Source organism: Dromiciops gliroides, chromosome 1, assembly GCF_019393635.1.
Source record: "Dromiciops gliroides isolate mDroGli1 chromosome 1, mDroGli1.pri, whole genome shotgun sequence".
Classification (NCBI taxonomy): domain Eukaryota; kingdom Metazoa; phylum Chordata; class Mammalia; order Microbiotheria; family Microbiotheriidae; genus Dromiciops; species Dromiciops gliroides.
In genome coordinates, this window is record NC_057861.1 from 256,183,742 (window position 1) to 256,208,092 (window position 24,351).

At 36.8% G+C, this 24,351-nt stretch overlaps 1 pseudogene; it reads right to left on the reverse strand.

Moving 5' to 3' along the window:
* Nucleotides 1-16,339: 16,339 nt before the first annotated feature.
* Nucleotides 16,340-17,496, reverse strand: LOC122736555 (annotated as a pseudogene).
* Between the last annotated feature and the right edge of the window lie 6,855 nt (nucleotides 17,497-24,351).

Sequence of the window (24,351 nt, forward strand, 5' to 3'; positions counted from 1 at the left end):
TGTCTTTTTGGTAGCTATGGCAACTTCTATTGCATTATAGTGATTATCTCTGCCAGCATCAGTAAAAAGTAAACATGTTGCTTGTGGCCAAATTGAGCATGGAGGCTTCTATGATTTGGCAAAGTAGTCCCACCCTCTTTCCATTTCAATTTCTGTCTTCCTCTGAGGCAGATAGATGGTGAACTGGACAAAATACTTGGCCTGGAATGAGAAAGATGAGTTCAAAACATTTCTTAAACTACATGTGTGATTACCCAAATCACTAAACCTCAGTCTGTCAGTTTGCTCATCACCAAAATACAGATAGGCACAGGACCTATCTCCTTAGGTTATTGACAAGAAAGCATGGGCTAATAAGTGTAAAAGTTATGCAAACCTGAAAATGCTATAAAAATACTTGCTATGATTATGCAAATTATCACAGTCTGGTACTTTCAAAGAGAAGGGAGGAATGATGGAATCACAAATTTCTCCAAAGGCAATTGTTCACAAAATGGGCTTATTTGACTTTTTTGTTTTTCATGGAGCAGTTAAGGGTTTCTGTGACTCCCTTCTTCCTAACAGGTCCCCTTTTCATCTCTTCCAGGGGTGAATAATGATATGTGTATGATGGAAGCTTCTTTTTTTGGTGGGGGACATTTTTGACCAACATTAAGAACTCATTTCTATCTGGTCTTAGGAGAAAAGGGAGGCCTAGATCTAGTCAAAATATTCGAGTCTTAGTTAACACTTAGCAATCCACTTACACTTTCCTTGCTGAGTTTCTCTTTTATTTTCTGTCCTTTTGCCATTTCCTTTTAACTTGGGAGAAAAGCTTTTTTTAAAAGGCTTTGAATTATATTAGTATAATTTGTGTTTAATCATCTTTTTATTATAGAATGTATTCAAATGTTTGTTTTAGGCTTCCATTTTTTTTATAGACAATGGCGCTAATGATAAAGTTTCAAGCTACATACATTTTTCCCAGAAATATTCCTCATGTAGCTTGGGTTTTTATTATACAATTTCAGGCTAGATTGTGTGATAAAAATGTAAACGCATAAGAATTCAGAGAAATGAAAGGATAGCTTTTTTTTTTTAATCATCCAAAATGGCCAGGGTCCTGACTAATCCAAGCTAATGAGTAAGGTCTAAAGGAATCTGTCCATGTACTCCCTCCCATTTCTAGGTGACAGATTTTTTCAAACAATATTCTTATGAAACTGATGCCTATCCCTGTTAAATATAACAGTGGCTCCTATGGAAGAATTTTTGGTCAAGTAAGAGGGAAAGATAAGCCGTAACAGTATAGCATTCATTTTCCACCAGCTACTTTTTTGATATCTACTAACTCCATCAACATCATCCATCATCAAGAACAACAACAGCAGCATCAGCATCATCACAAAGAAAAGACTCGTCCGTAAGAAACACATTGTCATAAAGATTGTTTCAGCTTTGGTACTCACATCCCATAAGCATCCTTAGCTTTTTAGGACTCTGATATTGGTAAACTGACTTTAGAAGGAAAAGATTCCTCTCATAGCCTCCCTTCATAGAGAGTTGAAAATCAGCCATCTCGGGGCAGCTAGATGGCGCAGTGGATTGAGCACCGGCCCTGGAGTCAGGAGTACCTGAGTTCAAATCCGGCCACAGACACTTAACACTTACTAGCTGTGTGACCCTGGGCAAGTCACTTAACCCCAATTGCCTGACTAAAAAAAAAAAATTGAAAAAAAAAAGAAAATCAGCCATCTCTTCATTTGCAACCACCATTGTGCTTAGTTTGTATTCCACTGGGTACCCCCTGGAACCTCTGTCATTTTCAGCTTTTTTGGGGGAGGCAGTATGTCTTCCTCTATTATACTACAAGTTTCCTGATGGCAGAGATTGTCTTTGTTTTTCTTATTTGTATCCATAATGCTTAGCACATTACCCATCACAGAGTAGGCTTTTAATAAATGTTAATATTTATTATATTAAATATTGATATTATTATATTAAATTAATATTTAACAGCTAAGTGACCTCAGACTCTACTGACTGTGTTACCCTGGGCAAGTCACTTAACTTCTGTTTGTCTCAGTTTTCTCATCTCTAAAATGGAGAAAATAATAGATAGCATCTACCTCTCAGGATTATTGTGGGGATCAAATGCAATAATAATTGTAAAAAATCTTAGCACAATAACTGGCACATAGCAAATGCTAGCTGCTATTTTCATTGTTATCATCATCATCCCTGCTGCCACCATCATCACCACCACCATCATCATTATTAAATTTATCTCTGAAGAGGCAAATTTGAAGTGGGATTCTGTGTTGTCTCTCAGGTCTCCTCTTCACTTCTTTAATTGATCTTTAATATATTCCTGACCTCAGTCTCTGTCCTCTAAGTTGCCAGGGGCTTAAGATACTAATTTATACTTGCTTTGTAATATCATCATTTTCATGTTCAAATCTTTTATGAATATTGTGTTTCTTCACCTATTCTGGAATACTTCTACACCTTCAGGGGGATGCGACAAGAGTACTGGGACTGGAACAGCAGCATGTAGATTTCTTTGTAGCCAGGCTCAATTTTAGTTGCAGCTAGTGACTTTCCCCCTCACCCCCAATCTGGAACTTAAAGTAGATAAATTTTTAAATTGGGAGAAAAACCATACTGCTCTTAAAGGAGAAAATAATAACTAACCCCCTGCCCCCACCACAATTCCTTCACCAAAAGTATTTGCATCTTCAAGAGACCCAAACAATGCGGCAGTCCTGAGTTATTGCTCTTACTTTTCAAAGTGAGTTACTATACCAAATTACAAGCCATCTCAAAGGACTTTTATCTTCTTTTGCAAATGAAGGCAACATGCTCTGTGTTGAGGGAGGAGAGACTGTTGGGACAATTTTGAATTATTTCAAAATGATTTATGCTGTCATCTCCACCAGTCCTAAACTGTTTAAAAGTATATTGTTGAGTCATTTGTACAATCTATCTTTCTAGTCTTCACTCTCTTCCTTGTAACAACCTTGAAATTACTTTTTTTTTCTTTATATCTTGCCTTTTTTATTTGGTGAACATTGATTTTCTTTCCCTCTCTTCTGAGTTTGGAATGGAGGTGTTAGATTTAAGCACTGTACCTGATCTCTGTCAGTTCAAAATGGCTTTGTTTACAATGCTAGGATAATTACAGATGTCAGCAAAACTCTCTGGATGGGGTTTATTTGACAGTTCTTTCTACAAGTGAGGTCAAAATGCATATTCCTCACACCCACAAAAAAGGAGCGATTTAAATTTGTGTTTATTTGGAAGTTTTGTGTATATATATGTGTGTGTGTGTGTGTGTGTGTATACACACACACACACATATACAGCATGTTAGAATGAAAAAATGTAGAAATAAAAAATAGAATCAAACCTCTCCTAATTTTCTTTGGGAGAGTCATTAAGCATTTATTAAAGCATATTAAATATTAGTAAAGAGATAACACGTGGCTCCAAAAGTTCAGAAGCCCTACATACCTAGGATAGAAGAGAGAGAGAGAGAGAGAGAGAGAGAGAGAGAGAGAGAGAGAGAGAGAGAGAGCAAGGCGTGGCTGCTTCCTCCAAGTCTCAGGCCAAGAGTGTATGTGAGAGTGTGTGTCCAGAAGCTTCCTGAGGGTATGGAAGAGAGGTGACAATTTCACACTATTCAAAGCTAACTGGCTAGCATCATTCAATTCTATTGGTTTACTGGGCTTGAGGGTGGTCCAGGAGCACTTTGTGCTGATGTCAGAGTGTGGAGCCCTCTGAGGACCAAAAGTCTTCAGGTAGGTGTGGTTTTGAGTGAGGTAACTTCTATTCTGTATTCACAGTTCAAAGTCCAACTACTTTTCCTTAGAAATTCTCCTGACTCTGGGCTGGCCTTAAGAATGGTCTGGCCAGGCTCTCTGGGTCTCATAGAATTCCATTATTTTCTCACAGACCCCCTTGTGCTTCACTAAAAAACATGGAGGGTTTCCTTAAATGAAGCAGTTACTAAAATTACAAATAATTATAAAGGGTTCTATGACGATTAACGATGTAAGGGGAAATAAAAAGAGAGAAAAGAATTTGAGTGACACTTTGACACAAAGCTAAAGGGGGCCATGCCCTTTAGGAAGTAGGGTATACAATAGGAAAAGCAAAACAGGGAGACATCCATTTAAGTCATTGAAAGCCTTAGCTCAGATGATTCTTGGGATGCCATCTAGGTGTAGCTCTGGATTCTGGCTCTGGTTTCTGGGCATGGTCTCAGGTGTGGTTGTAGAGAAGTCTCTCAGGTGTGAATGTAATTTGGAATCAGGTACCCAGGGAACACTGGAGATTGCCTGGTTCTCCATGCTGCTGGAAGATTTCCCAGCTTGCTTGAAGAGAAGGTCAGAAGATTTCAGGGTCCAACACCCCCTTTGTGGTTAGCTAACTGTGTTGTTTAAAATTATATGGGGTTGCCCTCTTTCTATGATAGAAGAGTGAGAGAGAGCAAGGCAAGGCTGCCTGCTCTGAGTCTCAGGCCAAGAACCAAAATTCTCCTAATTTTTAATGGATAAATGATAAAAGGATATGAATAGACAGGTCATAATAGTGATTTCCTATTATTGCCTTGAAGATGAAATATAAACTCTTGTGTAAGGCATTTGAGGTTCTTCACATGACCCTTTTCCAGCTTTCCAGTTTTCTTAAACATGACTATATTCCTTGAACTATACGCTCCAGATGTATGTCTATATGTTGGCTTTATACATAAATCACAGCATCTCTACTCTCTATGTCTTTATACTGGATACTTTCTTAAGTATAGAAAGAATTCCCTCCTCACCTTTACTATTTGGAATTCATGATTTTCTTCAACACTCAACGACAGAGCCAATTTCTAACATTCTTACTGTTAAGGGCTAAAATTCTAGCTAGTCTGTCTAAAATCCAATGAGTGGTTGCCAATAAATTATAAGCTTTAGCAAGAGTTAGATTTTTAAGCGTTTATTAAAGAGAATAAAAATTTGGTAAAGAGAGAAAGAAAGGCCTAGATTCCTATCTATTAAAGGGGGAGCACATTTCTAGCTCCCCTCTCCACCAGAGTCCAAAGGAAAAGAGCCTGAGACCGAGCGCCAGTCTCTTCCTTCCTCCTCCCACTAGCCCGCGTCACTTCCTGATGCCAAAGAAAAGACTCCTGGTCTTGCCCTCAAAGACCTTTGCTTCATGGGCGGAACTCTTCTACAGTAAGTTTCCAGCAGGTGGCGTTATTCCAATCGTTACATTACTTTTTAAATTTTGAGTTCCAAATTCTTTCCCTCCTAAACCCTCCCACATCTTCAGAAATGGAAAATAATATATCTATTGTACATGTGAAATCACATAAAACATATTTCTTTAGTAACTATATTGCAAAAAAGCAAGAAAATTATGCTTCATTTGCTCTCAGAGTCCATCAGATCTGTCTCTGGAGGTGAAAGGATTTTTTTCTTCATCATCAATACTTTAGAATTGTCTTAGATCATTGTATCAATCAGAGTAGCCAAGTCTTTCACAGTTGATCATTACAACATTGCTATTACTGGGCACAATGATCTTCTGGTTCATCTCACTTCACTTTGCATCTGTTTGTATAGGTCTTACAGTGTTTTTCTGAAAACATCCTGCTCACCATTTCATAAGTACATTAGTACTCCATCACAATCATTTACCATAACTTGTCCAGCCATTCCCCAACTGATGAGCATCCCCTCCATTTCCAATTATTTGTCACCACAGACACACACACACACACACACACACACACACACACACACACACTCACACACTGTTTTATATATTTCTCTACATGTAGGCTCTTTTACTTTTTCTATGTTCTCTTTGGAGTACAGACAAAGTAGTGGTATTGCTAGATTAAAGAATATACACAGTTTTATAGCCCTTTGCACATAGTACCAGACTGTTCTCTAGAATGGTTTAACCAGTTTACTCCTTCACTAGCATTTCATTAATGTACATATTTTCCTTCATCTCCTCCAACATTTATTTATAAGTGTGAGGTGTTGTTTTTATTTGCATTTCTCTCATCAATTGTGATGCAGTGCATTTTTTTTTTCATGTGACTATAGCTTCTTCATCTGATTTCTTCATCTGAAAACTGTTCATATCTCTTGACCATTTACCAATTGAGGATGGCATTTGTAGAAATGTGACTGAATTCTCTACATATTTGGGAAGTGAGACCTTTATCAGAGGAGCTTACTATAAAAAATTGTATATTACTTGATTGCTTATGGCACCTTTTTAGCAAAATATAGTTTCTGTTATCATAACTTTTTATTATGTCTATTTTTGCTTTTGCTCTGTCTGAGATGATGATTGCTCATCCTGCCTTTTGAAATTTCAGCAGAAGCTTATGCTCCAGCCCTTTCTTTTATCTCTGCATGTGTCTTTCTGTGTCAAGTGTGTCACTTGTAAGCAACATATTGTTGGAATCTGGTTTCTAATCCATTCTGCTATCCATTTCTGTTTTATGGGTGAGTTCATCCCATTCACATTAACGGTTATGATTATTAACTATGTTTTTACTTCTATCCCATTTTCTTCTCTCTCTCTTTTTATCCTGATTCTTCTCAAAAATTTATTTTGCTTCTAAACACTACCTCTTTATGAAGGCTTTCTTTGCTCCTTTACCATTTGGAATTGTGGTAGGTCATTGTGGTGATCATAGTTAGTAAGTCTAAATACTACTAAATTCCAACGATGGATTGTTGGTGGAGTTTTGAACTGGTTTAACAATACTGAGGAACAATTTGTATATATAAAACTATGCATACACTTTGACGCATTAATAGGGAAATGAATAAAAATGTTGTGATATATGATTGTGACAGAATACTATTTTACTCTAAGAAATGCTGAGCAGGATGGCTTCAGAAAAACCTAGGGACTCTTACATAAACTGATGTAAGTGAAATGAGCAGAACCAGGAGAATATTATACCCAGTACCAGAAATATGTTAAGAATGCTCAACTGTGAAAGATTTAGCTACTCTGATGAAGACAATAATCCTAGAAAATTCTAAAGAACACATGATGAAAAATGCTATCCATCTCCAGAGAGAGAACTGATGAACTCCAAGTGCAGATTGAAAAATATTTTTTCATTTTCTTTATTTTTCTTGTTTTTTTCCATATGTGTATGTGTTTTCTTTTGCTACATAGCTGTTATGAAAAATATTTTACATGATTTCACACGAATAGTCAATATCGTGTTGCTTGACTTTTCAAAGGGTATGGGAGGAAGGAAGATAATTTGGAAATCAAAATAAAAAAATGAATTTTTTTTGCTAATGTAATTGGGAAATATTTGACAAAATAAATAAAAATATTCAAGTGGTTTCTTGTTTTTCTAAGTACACAAATTCTATGATCTGTCTTATGGAAAATAATTCTATATGTGTTAAGTTTCATTCTGGCATAAGTTATGGTGCTGTGGGTCATGAATTTAATTTTAATCAAACAACTACTATGCATACAGAAAAAGGAAGAGAAAATTTGCCAACCTGTATGTGAGGCCATATGCTAAAATAAATGTTGTGACTAGAGGCTCACAGGAACCTAACTTTGCATTTCCCCTGGGAGTAATGATTCAGTGTTCACTAGTTCAGTATTAGCAGTGACTTTATAGAAGATAACTATAGAAGAATATGTAAATCAAGTATATATCAATTTTTAAATTAAATTGTATTTTTTGTCAATTAGCAACAATCTCCCTTCTATTCCCCTCAGTCTCATATTCAAATGTGAAAATACAAACAAACCCTTGTTCTAAACATGAATAGTTAAGCAAAACAACCTTCCACATTGGCCATATCCAAAAATTTTATGTCTCATTAGTCATACTAAATCTTTAGCAGCTCTATCAGGGTATGAGTACTATGTATCATCATTAGCCCTCTGGAATAACAACTGGTCATTTTGCTGATCAGTGGTCCTAAGACTTTTAAAGTTGTTTTTCATATATTTCATTTTCTATTAATCTGGACAGTTTATTTTTTAAATAAATATTCATCCATTTCACTAATTGTTTTTATTCTAAAAATTGTTCTCCTGGCCCTCTCCATTTCACTTTGAATCACTCCTTGCAAGTCTTTCCAGGTTTCTCTGAAAATTTTCCTCCATCTTTTTCTAATTATATAATAATATTCCATCATTTTTACGTGCTATAACTTGTTCAATCATTCTCAAATTGATGGACATCCCTTTAGTTTCCAATTATGTACCATTGCAAAAAGAGCTATGAATGTTTTTGTACATCTTTCCTTGGAGTTTTTTTTTTTTTACTTAGCATTAATCCTTCTTTTAATCCACCCTCCCTTTTATTTTCCCTTTCTTCCTTGTCCTCTTTTCCTTTTGAGTGAATTTAAATATATCTACACAACTGTGGCTGTATTTATTCTTTCCTCCTTTGACAAGTTTAGATTTGAGTGAAGTTCAGTGTCAACTTATCCTCTTTTCCCTTCTTCCCTGTTTGGAAGTTTACTTTTGTACCTCAATCATTGGGAAAAAATTTCCCCAAATCTTTCTACTCCTCTCCCTTCTGAAAATTTGCACTTCATCTGTGGAACTATATGTGAGTATGGTAGCACAAGATGCATGTGCTACAAAGAAAAAGGTCAATACTGACAGATCCCATCAGAAAGTTCTAAAGCATCCAGGTTGATGATGAATCCAGAAAAGTTTGACTTTGAAATTTTTTCAGTACCTGATTAATGGAAGGATCACCAAAGCAAGAAGATCAGTTCAAGATCTTGTGTGTTTTCAGAGTAGAATGTTTTGTATTGTGTTTATTAGAGGGAACTATATATATAATTCACTCCAATGATTCTCATCTTTTAGAAGAATCATGCCAGAAAGGGCTTTAAAACTGTCAATTGGCAAATTTTAGATCTGAAGAATTTATGTCAATTAAGTGGGTCACATTGGGTCTTAGCTGGAAGCCAGTAGAAACCTTGAGAAGATAAGGTTGATGATCTTTGGCCACAACCAATGTATTATCAAGAACTGACTACATTATAGGGACTTACTTTGCAAATTCTGGGGAAAATTTGTGAAGTATAATACCAATATCCCAAGCCCTCTCAGTAATCCCCACACATAGTTAAATTGTGGAGACCAAAAGCAGAATAGAAAAAAGGAGAAATTTGGTCTCAACCTTCTGGCACCATTTGAATGGAAAAATGTTAGCAGCCTTTAAAGACTTGATTATCTAGTTCAAAATGCATGCCTAATGCTTTTGTTGATTCATGCAATTCCTTTTTGTTTCATATTTTTTCTAGACTGGAAGGCTTTGAAGTAATTTCATTCAAATATGCTAATCTCATACTTGGCTACTACTGTTGGCTGTTTCTGGCTAGAGGCATCTGACTTAGCACTTTCCAGAATATCTCAAAGAATTATTATTATATATTCATAGTAAGAATTGAACTCCACAGATATTGTCTTTATTGATCATTGATAGCCCATCTCAAAGTTAAGTATTGCAATGTATGGATGGGATAATTAATGTGATCTCTATTGCTTTTCTGTCACTGATTTATTTGGGGACTATATATGTGGAGTTCAATTCCTAACATAGATAATTAATAATGCACTAAGATATTCTAGTAGGTTGTGAATTGCATACTCCTAGCCAGAGATGAAGAGCAGTGTTGGCCAACTATAAAAGCAGCATCCACTATCAGCCATGGAAGAACAACATGGATATAAATATTTTATCCCATAGGCCTTGTGAATAAGAATTCTTGGTGATCACTACAGAAAGGATGAAGGCAATCTGTGATGTGAAGAGAACAGAAACGTTCATCTAAGCAGGTACAACTAAGAGATGCTTTGATGAGTGTGTCATTGGTAGAAATAAATATATCACAACTGGATCCATCCTCTCTTCACTGATCATCTTTGGACAATTGTCAAAAAGCATATCTTTAGGATGAGTGGCTCAGAGATAAGACATAGGTCAAGGGGCATGACTCTTATATATTCAAAGTTTGTTCTACAGAAGGTATCATTTATCCTACTTTGAAGTGAGTGGTAGCAAAGACACTGCTATGCAATAGTTCACAGAGTGCTGTAATGGAATACAATAGATCCTATAAGAGGCACAAAAAGGTAGTTGATGCTGCTGGTTTGCAAAGAAGCTAGTATTTCAGTAATGCACCTTGAAATAATAATGTCTTTCATTTTATTTATGATGCATTTTTTTAATACTTTTTGTAACTCTTAGAGGACCAGAAATTTTCCGTATCTGCCTTCTTTGGGATTACTTTATTTCTTCTGATTTCTTTAAACTTCAAAACACCATAATAAATTGCTGATTGAAACCAAGTTCTTTCTCTTTTACTCTCCTTCCTTCCTTCCTTCCTTCCTTCCTTCCTTCCTTCCTTCCTTCCTTCCTTCTCCCCCCACCCCCATTTCTCTAGCTTTTTGTATCATGTTAATCTATGGGTATTTATTTCAATTGCTGATTGAAAGTATTTAAAATTTCTAATATACTTTTTATTTTCTGGACTACATTCTATGAAATTCTTTGTTGTTGTTGCCTTTAATCAGACTTGCAGTACTGCAAGTGGAAACTATTGACGGAATCTTCCAATATCCTTCCCTCTGTCTGCCTGTCTCTCTCTATACATAAGACACGCATACATACATGTGTGTATATATGTTCATGTATGTATGTATGTATGTATTAGAAGTATTCCATGAAAGCTTCATTTCTTCTGGCCGTTCTTATTGTGGCAATGGCAATACGTTGTGTGCAGGCCCTAATGATGTTGTTTGAATGTTCTGCCAAGCATCTTGGCAAAATATATTTTTTTACGATGATTGTATAAATGTCACCTTTTCTGAATTACTCTATTTATTTTTTGTTGGAATTGGTTTACTAGTTGGCTTCATGCCATCAAATTCAAAAGAGATTTTTCAAAATTCCCACAAAAGTGTGCTTGAGACAAGAGCTTTTTTCCCCTTGCATTTAGATCATCATTAAGTGGAATTTCTAGAGTAGTTTTAATTAAAGATGTTCAATGACCTTACATTCTTCAGATTTTTTTTTTTGGATTGAAGTAATTCTTTAATTTGTCCTCTTATTTTACCTAGTCTTGGACATAGAGATGAAGTTATGTCTTATGTTGAATATTAAAATATAGTTTTTCTATCTGCCTGTCTCATAAAAAGATCAGAGAAATAATGTTTAATTTCTCCTACAAAATTAATAAACATCAGAGAAATGATAATATCTCAGAATTTCTCCTACTAACTAGAAAGAAAACATAATATCCATACCTGTCCTCCTATGAAACAGATTAGAGACAGACAGAAAAAACATAATATTAATTTAATATTTTGTCCCAAGAAGAATGATAAGACAACATAATCATGTGGAGACTTCCCTCCTAAAAGAAGCTCAGGGGATTGCCCATTTCTGAGGGTATACATGGTTTTAGTCTACTGATTACAGGGTGTTGTCAGTTTCAATAGTATAATATAGAAATCAACCCAGAATCAAAAAGCAGTTTAACAATTTCAGTTATAAAAAGTATGGAGGGAACACAGAAGCATCATGATAAGACTACAGGATTTCAAAAAAGGGTTTGGCAAAGATGAGAATGCCCAGATGTTACCATAAGATAGGGATTTACTATCTTGAGGGAAAAGAAGTCACTAGGTAGGGTCTTTTATCTGCTAGCTATCTGGGTTCAGGTTTGGAGTTGAGTTGAAGGACATTTTGCTTCTATTAACCCAGGGTTTCATAGAAAAATACTTCTGGATAATAAGGTACCTTCATCAAATCCAGGTGATCCATATATTCATTTAACACTTATAACTGTCCTTTACTTATCTATAATAAATTGGATATAATGTAGAACTCAATGTACATTAGACATTTGTGTGGACTTTCCATGACTGGTAAGATTTCTTTCCAACTTATACCTCTGGTCCTTTTCATATACATATATAGTTGGACTGCTTTGGTGGTCAGTGTCATTGACATTAAACATTTATATTAGGTGGGATATAGATATTAACAATTTATTTTGATATATCTAGCTTTGTGTGTGTGTGTGTGTGTGTGGTACCAGATGTCATGGGGCCCAGAGTACCCCAGAAGTTCTCTGGGGCACATCAAAGAATCTTCTCCTTGAGAAACTAAACCAGAGGACAGATCTACCTAGAGAGATAAGCAGAACCAGATGGGACTGAACTAGCTTTGGGACCTCCACCCTTCATCCTGGTCTCCCTTACCCCTGGGGAGATAAGTTTGGGTGTGGCTGCTGCCTTTGTGTCCTGAAGAAAGAGATGGCTTGAGAGATCCTTAGCCACCCCTCACCCAATTCCTCCAGTCACTACCACTGGGGGATGGTCCTCCTCCCTCACTAAAGGAACTGTCCACAGTCAGATGGTCACCTCCACGCCCCCCCCCATCAGTCCTCTATAAAAATACCTGCCAGTCTCCTGCTCGAGGAGATTAGTATCTCAAAGCCACGTGCTTTGTGCCATACCTCTCAACCCATGAGAAGTTCAAGGATTTCTTTCATGGTTTCCCTTCCCCTCCCTTCCCTTCCCCCGAAATAAACTACCATCTTATTCTAACTGCTTTTGTGTGCAAGAGGATGTAATTCTTTAAAGAGGAATTCCTAAGAACCCCTACACCTAACCCAAACCCCATACCCCAATTTCCCCCCATGACACAGAATACAAAGGAGTGGCACTTGCTTTGTTTTCCTCCATGTCAACATGATCATCACAATAGTTCTGAGTCAAGCCAGTCTAAAACCCTATGTAACTGCTACCATTTTTTAGACATATAGCAACAGTGGAAGCACAATATTGGGATTCCTAACCAGTATCACCAGGGTGCAGTTTTCTGGCATTTTAAGATAGCTAACAGGCCTTCAAACAAATTTCCTACTGTACAACATTTTGTTTGGCATTCTTCTATTTTGTAATATCTCCTCCCCATTGCTCATGACAAATGAGTTGAACTTTGAGGGAGTCGTTATTATTTTATTATTATTATCATGTTAGAATTTATTTAATGAAAAACAAAATAGAGGGAAAGGGAGAAATTAAAGGCAGCACTTAGTAAATAAGCCATTCAATTGGTCTACTTAGAAGGAATATTCTCAGATCTTTCTTTTGAATTATCTAATCCTGACAATCAAAGATAAAGATCTTTCCATTTGATTCAGATGCTGTTTTTAAATTGGGCCCTCTTTTTCCTGATCTGCTTGCTCTGCCACACTCAATTTTAAAGAACGGGATATCAACCAAATGAACTATCACTACCCTGGAGGTTGAATATTGTGGAATGTCTTATTAGCTCAAATCTTTCATATAAAAATTCTACACGATACAATATTCAAGATAATATTTTCCTGGCATCAAGAAGATTTCTCTTCAAATATTCCTCTTAGGTCAAGGAACTTTATATGTAGCAATGGTCCAGTCAGAAAAGAGTTCAGTAATATCAATAATGAATCCTTGAAAATAAAACTTCCAAAAATAATTTAAAAATTATATTTCATTTAGAAATATAACCTTGCATTTCAAATTAAAGGATTTTGAAGTTAGACAAGTGAGAAAATCAAATAGCATTGAAATTTACATGTGAAAAAAAATTCGGGGAATAATACCTAAGAATAAAACATTCTTATTTTTTAAGTCCAAAACACCAGAATAGTCAAATGATCATGTAAGATTTAAAATTGGATATAAGAGCATTAAACTCCCCTTTGAACTTTTCCCTTAAATATCTCCCAGACCAGTAAGAAAAAGAAGCCTCTGGGCTTTAATCAGAGAGGGATTAGCTTTTATTGTTTGGGAATTAATTAGCCAACAAACAGGTGATACTGATTAGGGAAATAGAAAAGTAGAAATACAAATGAATAATCTTAGATCTAAGCTTAGTCTATATTCTTTTATAAAACTCACTGAATCCCAAAACTGCCTGCCAGGCCAAGAACCAGAGCCAATCACCAGAACACGCAGTCACCACTAAACTGAGAAGCCAGAGTGTGCCAGACTGAGCGAGAACTTCCGTTCCACTACTCAGTTTTAAGTCGGCATCCCGGAAGTATCTCCTGCTTGGCCACGCTCTCCTGGGCAGCAGCAGGCACATGGCTGTTCCTCACCTTCTTCTCCCCAAAAGGGGTGGTCCTTCAAAACTCGCTTTACCACAATCAGTTTATTTTGATTTACTCCTTTTTTAAAAAAAAAACTTTCACATTATAACCAATAGCTAACATTTTATATTTTTGCAGTTGCAAGGTTATTCCTTCACATCAAAGTTCTAAAGCACTGAAGTTGTAAGAACAAGGATCATGACTTTACAAATAAAGAAATTGAGTCTTAGAATTTTTTAAGTGACTTTATGAAGGTTGCACAACTATCAAATGACATAAAATTTCAGCATAAATCCATTTCTTTCAAATCAATTGCCATAGCATTTAAACAAGCTGCTACTATTCCTTGCTTTGCAACTAATATATACTATCTGAACTAATAAAATTAGGTACAAGGTACAATGTCCCTTTAAGGATATATACACACATAAAGACGTGTGTGTGTGTGTGTGTGTGTGTGTGTGTGTGTGTGTGTGTGTGTAAGCTTAATGATGAAAAGGGAAAAAAAGGTTTTTTGTAATGGAAAAATTTATATTAATTTTCAAGTTGTGGAAAATTTCCTTCATTAGAGATTAACATTTTTATAACTAAAAGAAGTAGGAAAAGAACATTATTTTAATATAGAGTGCTAATGTATGCATATGAAGAAACAGCACTTTCAGATTTCAATAGTTATCAATTATATAAATACAGATTCCAACTTTTTATAATATATAGAATGTTTCACTTGGATGACAATTTGTGACATTATAAGCAGGAAGAGAAAGTGCTTTATATATGAAAAATGGAGAAATTCTACTGTGAAGAAAAACAATTTCCAGAAGACAAAAGAAATGATCAACTATATTGAGGCATTTAGAAGTGTCTATTATTGGTACCTTGGTTCATTTGTATATAATCTTTTATGATTAAAGAAGGGGAAACTAAAAAAAACACCATAAACTTTTATAGACTGACTTAAAGTTTTAAAGGTTCTATCAGTTTTAGGGAGAATTTGAAGCGTTTGACTTTTTTTAAGTACAAGGTTAATCAATAAGAATCATGAGACTGCCATTTAAACCACTGAACTACAAAGTAGCCAGGTAGGTCAGTGGAACGAGTGCTGGATCTAGAGTCAGGAAGACTCATCTTCCTGACTTCAAATCTGACCTCAGACACTAGCTAAGTGACCCTGTGCAAGTCACTTAACCCTCTTTGATTCAGTTTCCTTATATGTAAAATGAACTAAAGAAAGAAAAGGCAAAAAACTCCAGTACCTTTTCCAAGAAAACCCCAAATGGAGAATAGGATATGACTGAAAAACAACTGAATTGAAGAGTCATGTATAGGAACCTGAGGAGAAGAATTGAAGACACAACACAGGGCCAAAAAAACTCCTTTTTTTTTTTTTTTTTTTTTTTGGAGGGGTGGGAGTTGGAGGGGACCAACTAATAGAAAGCTTCTTCTGACTGATTCCTGACTGGCGAAGAAGATGACATTTATAAAGCTGTTGCCCTTCATTACCACCTAGAGGTGGAGAGAAGTGAAGCATTTCATAAAGTCTTGCTGCTTTCTGCTTACCACCTCTGGATTGGTAAACCAAGTAGAAAGAAATTTGTAGCTCCTTTATTGCTGCTGTTCTTTGTCCTTTCTTCTCAGAGAAAACCATGACATTGGGGTGATATCATGACTTGCAGTGAATTGAAGTGAGGGAGGACTGTGCAAGGTCATCAACCTCACTCTCTCCTCCAGAGCCATCTGGGTCCAATAGCAAGATATACATCAAGATGACTGGGAATGGCCCCAGATGTTTTTAAGGCAATTGGGGTTAAGCAACTTGCACAAGGTCACACAGCTAGTGTCTGAATGGAGGTTTGAACTCAGGTCCTTCTGACTCCAGGACCAGTGCTTTATCCACTGCACCACCTGGCTACCTCATAGCTCCTCCCCCCCAAAAAAGGTTTTATTTCTTGGAAGAATGAGGAATCAAAATACAGACCCTACAGAAGCCAGAGACTGAGGAAATGGAAGGAATGTGCTTCTGGCTCCACTGGCCAGTTTGGTTACATTCTGGGTTTTTTGTTTTTAGTTTCTTAGACCAACATTGCTCGGGGTCTTAGAAGAAAGCTGCTCCCCTCCTGTGGTCCTCATCGTGGGGGCCACAGAGGAGCCCATTCCCTCTCTCTCTCCCATAATTGGAGGCTCATCTCCTTGATGACTGGTTCTTGGACTGTCTGGGCTCTGTTATTACTCCGGCTGCTTCTTCCAAGGGAGAAAGGCATCATTTCAGCCAGATCCACTTGTCCCCCACGTCTGCATTATTGCCTGGACTGTATTTGTGACCTTTCAGCTCTCTGAACTGGCGATAGAGATGATCACACTGGTAAGCGCCAATGGTGATCTCAGGGAGGTGGATGGGAATTGTCGTGTAATTCAACACCTCATATTTATTCTGGACCAGCATCCTCAAGTGGTGCAGAGAATGGTCATTCTGTTCCAGCCAAGGGCCCTTTCCAAACTTGATGTACTCACTGTCTTCCAAAACCTTTTCTACATCCTTTGCTTCCTTTGATGCATATTGCAAAATCTCACAATTTTTACTCATTTCTGGAAGGAAGGTCTTCTTGTAGGCATTTTCAATGTCCTGGAGGTAGGCATCTGTGATCTTCTTTTCATGGACATTTCCTTTCTCCTGGATCCTCTTCAGGATCTCTTGAACAGGCACGTCAATATAGATAACCAGGTGAGGTGGCAGATACTTGGGGGCGTTGAGACATTTGATTCATTGTAGTGATCTACACACTGTTTCCGGATGAAGCCTTGCTTGAACATTGCCTCCATAAAGACAAAATCAATGAAGATAGAATGCTCCAGAAGGATGCCTTGTCCTCTGCTCAAGTAGGTACTCCAGAGCATTGGAATACTGCAGAAGGCGGTTAGTGTAGAGCCAGGAATGCAGGTGGTAGGCATTGCCATCGTTACTCCTGCGGTCATCATAGGACTTCTCCAAGCTGCAGTTGCCTCCTAGCTCTGGATTCAGGACTGACCATGCCATCCCTGGAAGTTTTCTCCAGGTAATGAATGTCAACTTCAGGAAAGTCCTTCAGACAAAGATTTTCTGCTAAATGCTTTGCAAGGTTGCTTTTCTGGAATATAAGTTGCCATCCACAGTTATCACTTTTCTTTTCTCAGTGAATCTCTTTGTGGTTCTCTCACCAAGTATGTAAGCCAAGGGACCATAATGCAGCTGGTGTTGCAAACCTGTATGAATTCCTGCTATGTGTGGGGCACCTACGGCTCCAAGGCTGTGGATTGACAGTGACAAGGACACAGCCCAGGCCGCAAAGGGCCTCAGAAGAACGGCAGCCATTGTGTCCTCAAGGCCAGAGGGCGCCTTGTCTGGACAGCAGCCTCCACTGTCCCATAGTTCCTTTTTTTATGATTACCTGACTCACCCCTGAAATGTTTTGTTGTGTGGTAAAAAAATATGAAAGTTTTTTAATAGTCGGTTAGGATAACTGAAAGACGCCAGTTTTTGAAGGACCACCCTTTTGGGGAGGAGACCAACGGCATGAGCTACGCACGCCAGTCCGCCTGCTGCGCACGTCAGACTGCCTGCTACGCACTCGACTTCTGGGGTGCGAGCTTAAAAGGCAAGGAGAGAACGGAAGTGGAATTTTTTCCTGCTCTGCTGGTCTGACTGTGCTGCACAGGCTGATGCTGATGAGAGTTCGACTGGACCCGGCTCGCGGTTAGCAGCACGCGCTTGACACGGTCTCTCTCTCCCCAAAGGTGGCCTTCGGCTTTTGGTGAGTTTTATATGGAATATAGACTAAGCTTAGACTTAAGACGATTTGTATTTTGTTTTTACTTTCCTATCCTTCTAATCAACATCACCTTGTGACTACCATACAATAAAAGCTCTAACTAGAAAACCAGAAGCTTCCATTTACTAGTCTGGGAGATAAATTAAGGGAAAGGGTAAAGAGGGGAGATTTATGATCTAATATCCAATTTTAAATCTCACAGTTGTAAACTCTGTTCTGATTGGTGTGTGTAACTTTTGGATGAGTGCCTAACTGGCTAGGCTGAGCTGTATAGCTAATAGCTAGGTAATTTGCTGAACTCTTTTTTCTATGTATACTTTTCACTATAGATATTGAGTACATCAGGGAGAGCGTATGATCACAATTTATATATATTTTTATTAGTTATGAATTTGCTTTAATGCATTAATATCCATCCTATTTTGTTTGTCTTTTGTTGTTGTTGTTCAGTCATTTAGTCACGTCTGATTCTTTGTTACCGTTTGAACCATAGCACACCAACATTGTACATATTTTTTCTTGGCGAAAATACTTGAGTGATTTGCCCTTTCCTTCTGCTTTACTTTTAATTAAATGACTAAGTTTCAGATATTAAAGTGTCATTATTATGAGTGGCTTGTTTTGAAGATGGAAAAAATTGGATGGGGCCTCAGGAATTAGAGTGGTGAGAGTGCATTTCCCTTTAACAAGGTAACCCCTGGCATTCAGAGAGGTTGTGGTGGTCTGTTTCTGGTACCCAAAATTGCCAAGGAAAGGTCAGTATAGAATGAGAGAGTCAATCCACAAAATAATTTCTGTGTTGATAGACACCACCCGAGGGGATCACCGTATTATTAATTTTACTTAGCTGTCTCACAGTGGATGTAATCAGTAAATGTTTGCAATGTAAAAGTAGTAATAAAGCTGAAAAAAATAAAAATGTAATTTGGGATGACATTGTTGGCTGTCACCATATCACAATATATTATCACATCTGTTATAGTTTGTGCCCCTGTATTTGTTGTTGATGTTATTCTTTAGACCCTACTATAATTTGCTGCATAAGTAATAACAGGAATTTATTTTTTTAAATCAGCTTTAATGATATAACCTGGAGTCAATGCATTTTCAGTTACATCTCTTATAATCTGTATACCCAGTACAGTACAATGAAAACTGATGCATATAATGATTACCCTGAGGCAATGTAAAATGCTAAATAGGCAATACAGAATTAAATTATGTACAGTGCAGTTTTAAAATCATGAATTTTGGACTAGGAAGGTACCTTCGCGAGTATTTGGTCTACCCCAGCATTTTCTAAACCTCAAAATACTATAGAAATATGATCTATTGCTATTTTGCTGCTAAAGAAACAGGATGATAAGGAGACTTATGGCTGGAAAGTATCTTAGAGATCATCTATTTTAACTTCCTCAGTTTATAAATAAGGAAACTGAGACCCAGAGAAAGCAAGGGACCAGCTAAAAATCACATGGGTAGTTATTAGCAGAGCTTGAACTTGGTCCTCTGATTTCAAATCCAGGGCTCTTTTCTTCCATAATACATAAAGTAACAGTGAATTAGTGACAGTCCAGACCAGAAATGAGCTTTACTGAATTCCTAGTCAAATGCCCATTCTATTGGCCTCCACTTCCTTTCTAACATTTTTTATTAATTCTTTGAAAATTTGCAACCCATGTATAATCCATATGGTTCCTCTTCATTCAACTAAATATTCAGGTAACCACAATGCATCCTTCTTCAATAATTCAGTGTATTTTTTGTTTGTTTGTTTGTTTGTTTTTGGTTAGGCAATTGGGGTTAAGTGACTTGCCCAGGGTCACACAGTCATTAAGTGTTAAGTGTCTGAGGCCACATTTGAACTCAGGTACTCCTGACTCCAGGGCCAGTGCTCTATCCACTGAGCCATCTAGCTGCCCCTAATAATTCAGTGTAAATAAAAGCTTCTTCAGGATAAGAATATTGATACTATTGAACAAAACTGCAGTTCAAATACAGACTATTGATCTATCATATTAAAGCATCTGGTAGGTCTCTCTGTGGTTACTTTGTGTTTTTCATATGAACTCCCAAAACCTCTTCTAAGCATGGGCTCTTATATCATCTGTAAGTAGACAAGGAAGGATAGCATGAAATGACTTGACCTTTTTGAGTGTTAAGAGGTCAAAGTACAAAAGATTGTAACTACCATTTTTTTCTTGTTCCACTTTTCCAGTCGAGTGCAGCTTTTCATGGACTAGGATTCACAAGAACAAAAAGCAATTATGTTATTAAAGTTCCCTTTGGGCAGTGAACTATTAAAGTTCACTGTGAAGCCTTATAAAAATAGAGAAAGGAATGATAACTTTGTGAGAAGTATTACAGGAAAGAACCTAAAAATGCTTTCCAGAGGATATCATTAAATACTGGCACATATGAGGACATATGAGAGGATGGTAAAGGGTTTGCACTGCTAAACAGGTCAGGAAGATTATAAGTAATCATTGTGAAATCGATTGTGTGCCTTGTGTCTTGACTGCTCTAATACAACAACAAAGTCCATAGAATTACAGAATGTATGATTTGCAGGGGACTTCAATAACCAGATCTAGTTCAACCCCTAAGCAAGAATCTCCTTTATAGTATATTTGACAAACGATCATTTGGCATATATTTGAAAACATTGAGTATTGGAGAAACCACTACTTCCTGACATAGCCTATTCCATTTTGAGACTGCTATAATTCTTAGGGAAGTTGTTCCTAACATAGAGAAGAAATCTGCCCCTCTGCTAAATCATCCCATTGTTCCAAGTTGTTTTTCCTTTGAGGTCAAACACAACGAGTGTAACACAACTTCCACTTGACAGTTCTATACCCCTAAAGTTATCTTTTCTTCTAACTGAATATTCCCATTTCCTTTTGAAATTTTCCTTTTCCTTTTCCTTGTGAAAATTGATCTCAAAGCTCTTCAGTGTCTTGATCGCTCATGTCTGACTACTTAGTTTTGAGGATACAATGACTAAAGTGAGATGGCATACTCTGCCTTCAAAAAATTTACATTCTATTGGGAGGGACACCATGTTTATTTGTAAATACACATACATATATGCATGTGTATATACATATATATGTATATATATATTTGTATTTCCACATATACAAAGACATAGGAGTATATATGTCATATATTTATATTTACTCATAATTAAACATGTTCACCCCAAAAGATGTATATTTCACAGAACGTGTATATACACATATATTTATATAATATTTATTTTATATATAACTTATATATGTATATATTCATATATATTTATATATACACATATATTTCTAGGTGAGAGGATTTTTAGTGGTAGTGGTAATACCTTAGTATTTGCAGAAATGCCTCATGTGGGAAGTGACTTGGCAAGTGTCACACAACTACTAAGTACTTGGAGAGAAATTTGAACTTAGATGTGTTCCTTACTCAAAATCTAGCACACAGTCCTTGACCTCAAAGAGGTCACATTTTTGAGGGGGACACAACATACACATAACAAAATAAATGCAAGGGGGCGAGCAGCTGGGGGCAGGGTAAAGAAAGGCTTATTGATGGTGTTATTTGAGTAGTGTTTTGAAGAAAATAACAAATTCTAGGAATTAGAAATTAAGTGGGGATACATTTCGGAGATGAATTGTTTTGCCTGATTCAGAATCAAAGGACTTGAGGTCACTTCATTCTCTGTCATTCACCACCTATATATCCAGAGGCAAGCTATTCATCTTCTTTGGTTCTTGGTTTCCTGACCTGTAAAATGAGGGACTTGAACTACATAACCTCTAAGGTCTCTTCCGACTCTAAATCTATGAGCCTTTGATCCTGAAACCTTTGTTCAGTGTCAAGTAAATATTTTTTCAATAAGACGGGGATCTGTGATTTCATCAGAATATATCTGCCTTCCTACAAGACAGTTCTAACCCTTCTGACTTAGATGATCTATGACAGTTACTGTAGAAAACACAGAAAACAAAAACATTCATTGTAGTCAACATAGTTAAGAGCCCCTTTGAACTTGGCTAGACTTGGCCTCATACAATAGGTATCTAGTCTATTACTGGTCCCATATTTATGACAATTCCAGTGTGACAGGACCTGTTAGTGCTTATACTTTTCAGATATAGCTATTTGCCTCCAAATGATTTCCATTCTATTCCTGTGTGTGTGTGTGTGTGTGTGTATGTGTGTGTGTGTGTGTATGTGTGTGTGTGTGTATGTGTGTGTGTGTGTATGTGTGTGTGTGTGAGTGTGTTATAGGGATAGTTATAGCATCTATGCACATACGTATATACAAGGTAAACTAGAAAGAAAGAAGCATTAACAAATAATTCTTGAGAGTTCAGGAAATATTTTAAATATAGACAAGCATCTGAGCTGATTCTTGAAGGGAGCTTGAGACATGCATATGAAAAGGGGGTGCATTCTAAGCAGGAAGGATATCTTTGAGAAGACAGATCAACTAGATTCAAGTAGTTACTCTCTTTTTTCAATCTCCCTTATAGCCATGGTTAGTTCACCACAGAAGAATATAATGGCTCCTCCTTCCTGTGTATGTGAGCAAAATATCAGTGTTAATTAGATAAGGTATCCATTTGGTTAATGCAAAAGGCAAGAGGCATAATGTTGGGTGTGAAATCAGGAAAACTTGAGTTCAAATCTGTTTCATAAATTTACTAACTTCATGTCTTTGGGTGGGAAGCTAGATGGCACAATGGATGGAGTATCAGGCCTGGAGTCAAGAACACTCATTTTCATGACTTCAAAACTTCCCTTAGATACTTATTAACTGTGTGACCCTGGGAAAGTCACTTAACACTGCGTGCCTCAGTTTCTTCATCTGTAAAATGAGCAGGAGAAGGAAATGTCAAAATCTTTCCAGTATCTTTGCCAAAAAACAAAAGAAATCAACAAGAAAAAACCCAAATGGGGTCATGAAGAGCCAAACAACTGAAATGATTGAACAAAAACATGTCCATGAACAAGTCCCTTAGCCTCCATCTGCCTCAGTTTCCTCATATAAAATGCGTATAATAATATTACATGCCATTTAAGGTTATTATGAGGATTACAAAAGTGTGTATATATATATACACACACATGATACATACATACACAAACATATACATATATGTATATGACAAACATACATATACACACATACATATGCATATATATACACATACACACATATTATATAAATGTTTATTATTACTATTGTTTTTTGCCACTTTAGACACTCCTTCCCATTTTTCTTTATATTAAAGCCAAATCTATTTCCCTAAAGCTTCCAACCATGGGTCCTACTTCTGCTGTTGGACTCCAAATAGAATTAACATAATCCCTCTTCTGCATAATAAGACTTCAAATATTTAAAGATAGCGAACAAAGGCTCTTTCTTTTCTAGTATAAACTCTCATAGTTGCATTAACACATTACCATTTTCCTTGGTTTTCAGTTCCCCTCCCATGACTCTCTCTCTCCTTTTTGCTTCTGTTTGTAAATAGCATTCCTAAAATGTGGCCCCTAGAGTTGAACACAATTTGTCCAACTTAACCAGACCAGAGTAAGTATAACAGGATCATCACCTTTATTCTGAATACTTCAACTAAGTAGTCTAAAATCACATTTCCCTCCTCCCCCTACCCCCTCACCCTGACCAAAACCATATTATTGACTTATACCCATCTTCAAATCTATTGAAATTCCAGTACTTTTCTACATTTGGCTAGTTTCCAGCCATATTCCCCCTGCTCCAACCCCCACCCATTATCCTTGATATCTTGAATTTTTTTTGGAAGTCATGTGAAGATGGATCAGAGTTATCGCTCATCTGATATGATTTGGTATGATAAGTGCAAAGATTGCTAAGGGAATTAAGAAAATGGCAACACCTGATAACCACTCATATAAGAAAAATGAGTATAGGGCTAAAATAGAATGACTGTAGTCTCAGGATTTTAAAAAGCTGAGAGCATGGCATCAGAACACAGTTGGAATTTTTATGTTCTTTCAGCAGGTATTTCAGGCAATAATACAATGGTTGGTTTGTCCTTCCTGGCATGAAAAGAAATTTAGTGTTTTGTCCATTTGATGTTCTGGTTGTCATGGAATCCAGTATGATAAGAGCTTTGCATTTTAAGAGATGTTTTCATTTCTCCCTCCCACCTCCTTGTCACCCCCTTATATTACAAGAAAGCCTGTTTATAGATTTTCTTCACTGCTTTGTGCTCTTTTTGGGAGGGTTGAATGTAATGTCTCTTCTCAAACAGGTCAATTCATTTTATGTTGAAAAGAATAACCAAGGCACAGCCATTTCACAGGGTGTTTGTACTTTTGAGGACAGACTGAATATTTAGAAACAGCAGTAAAAT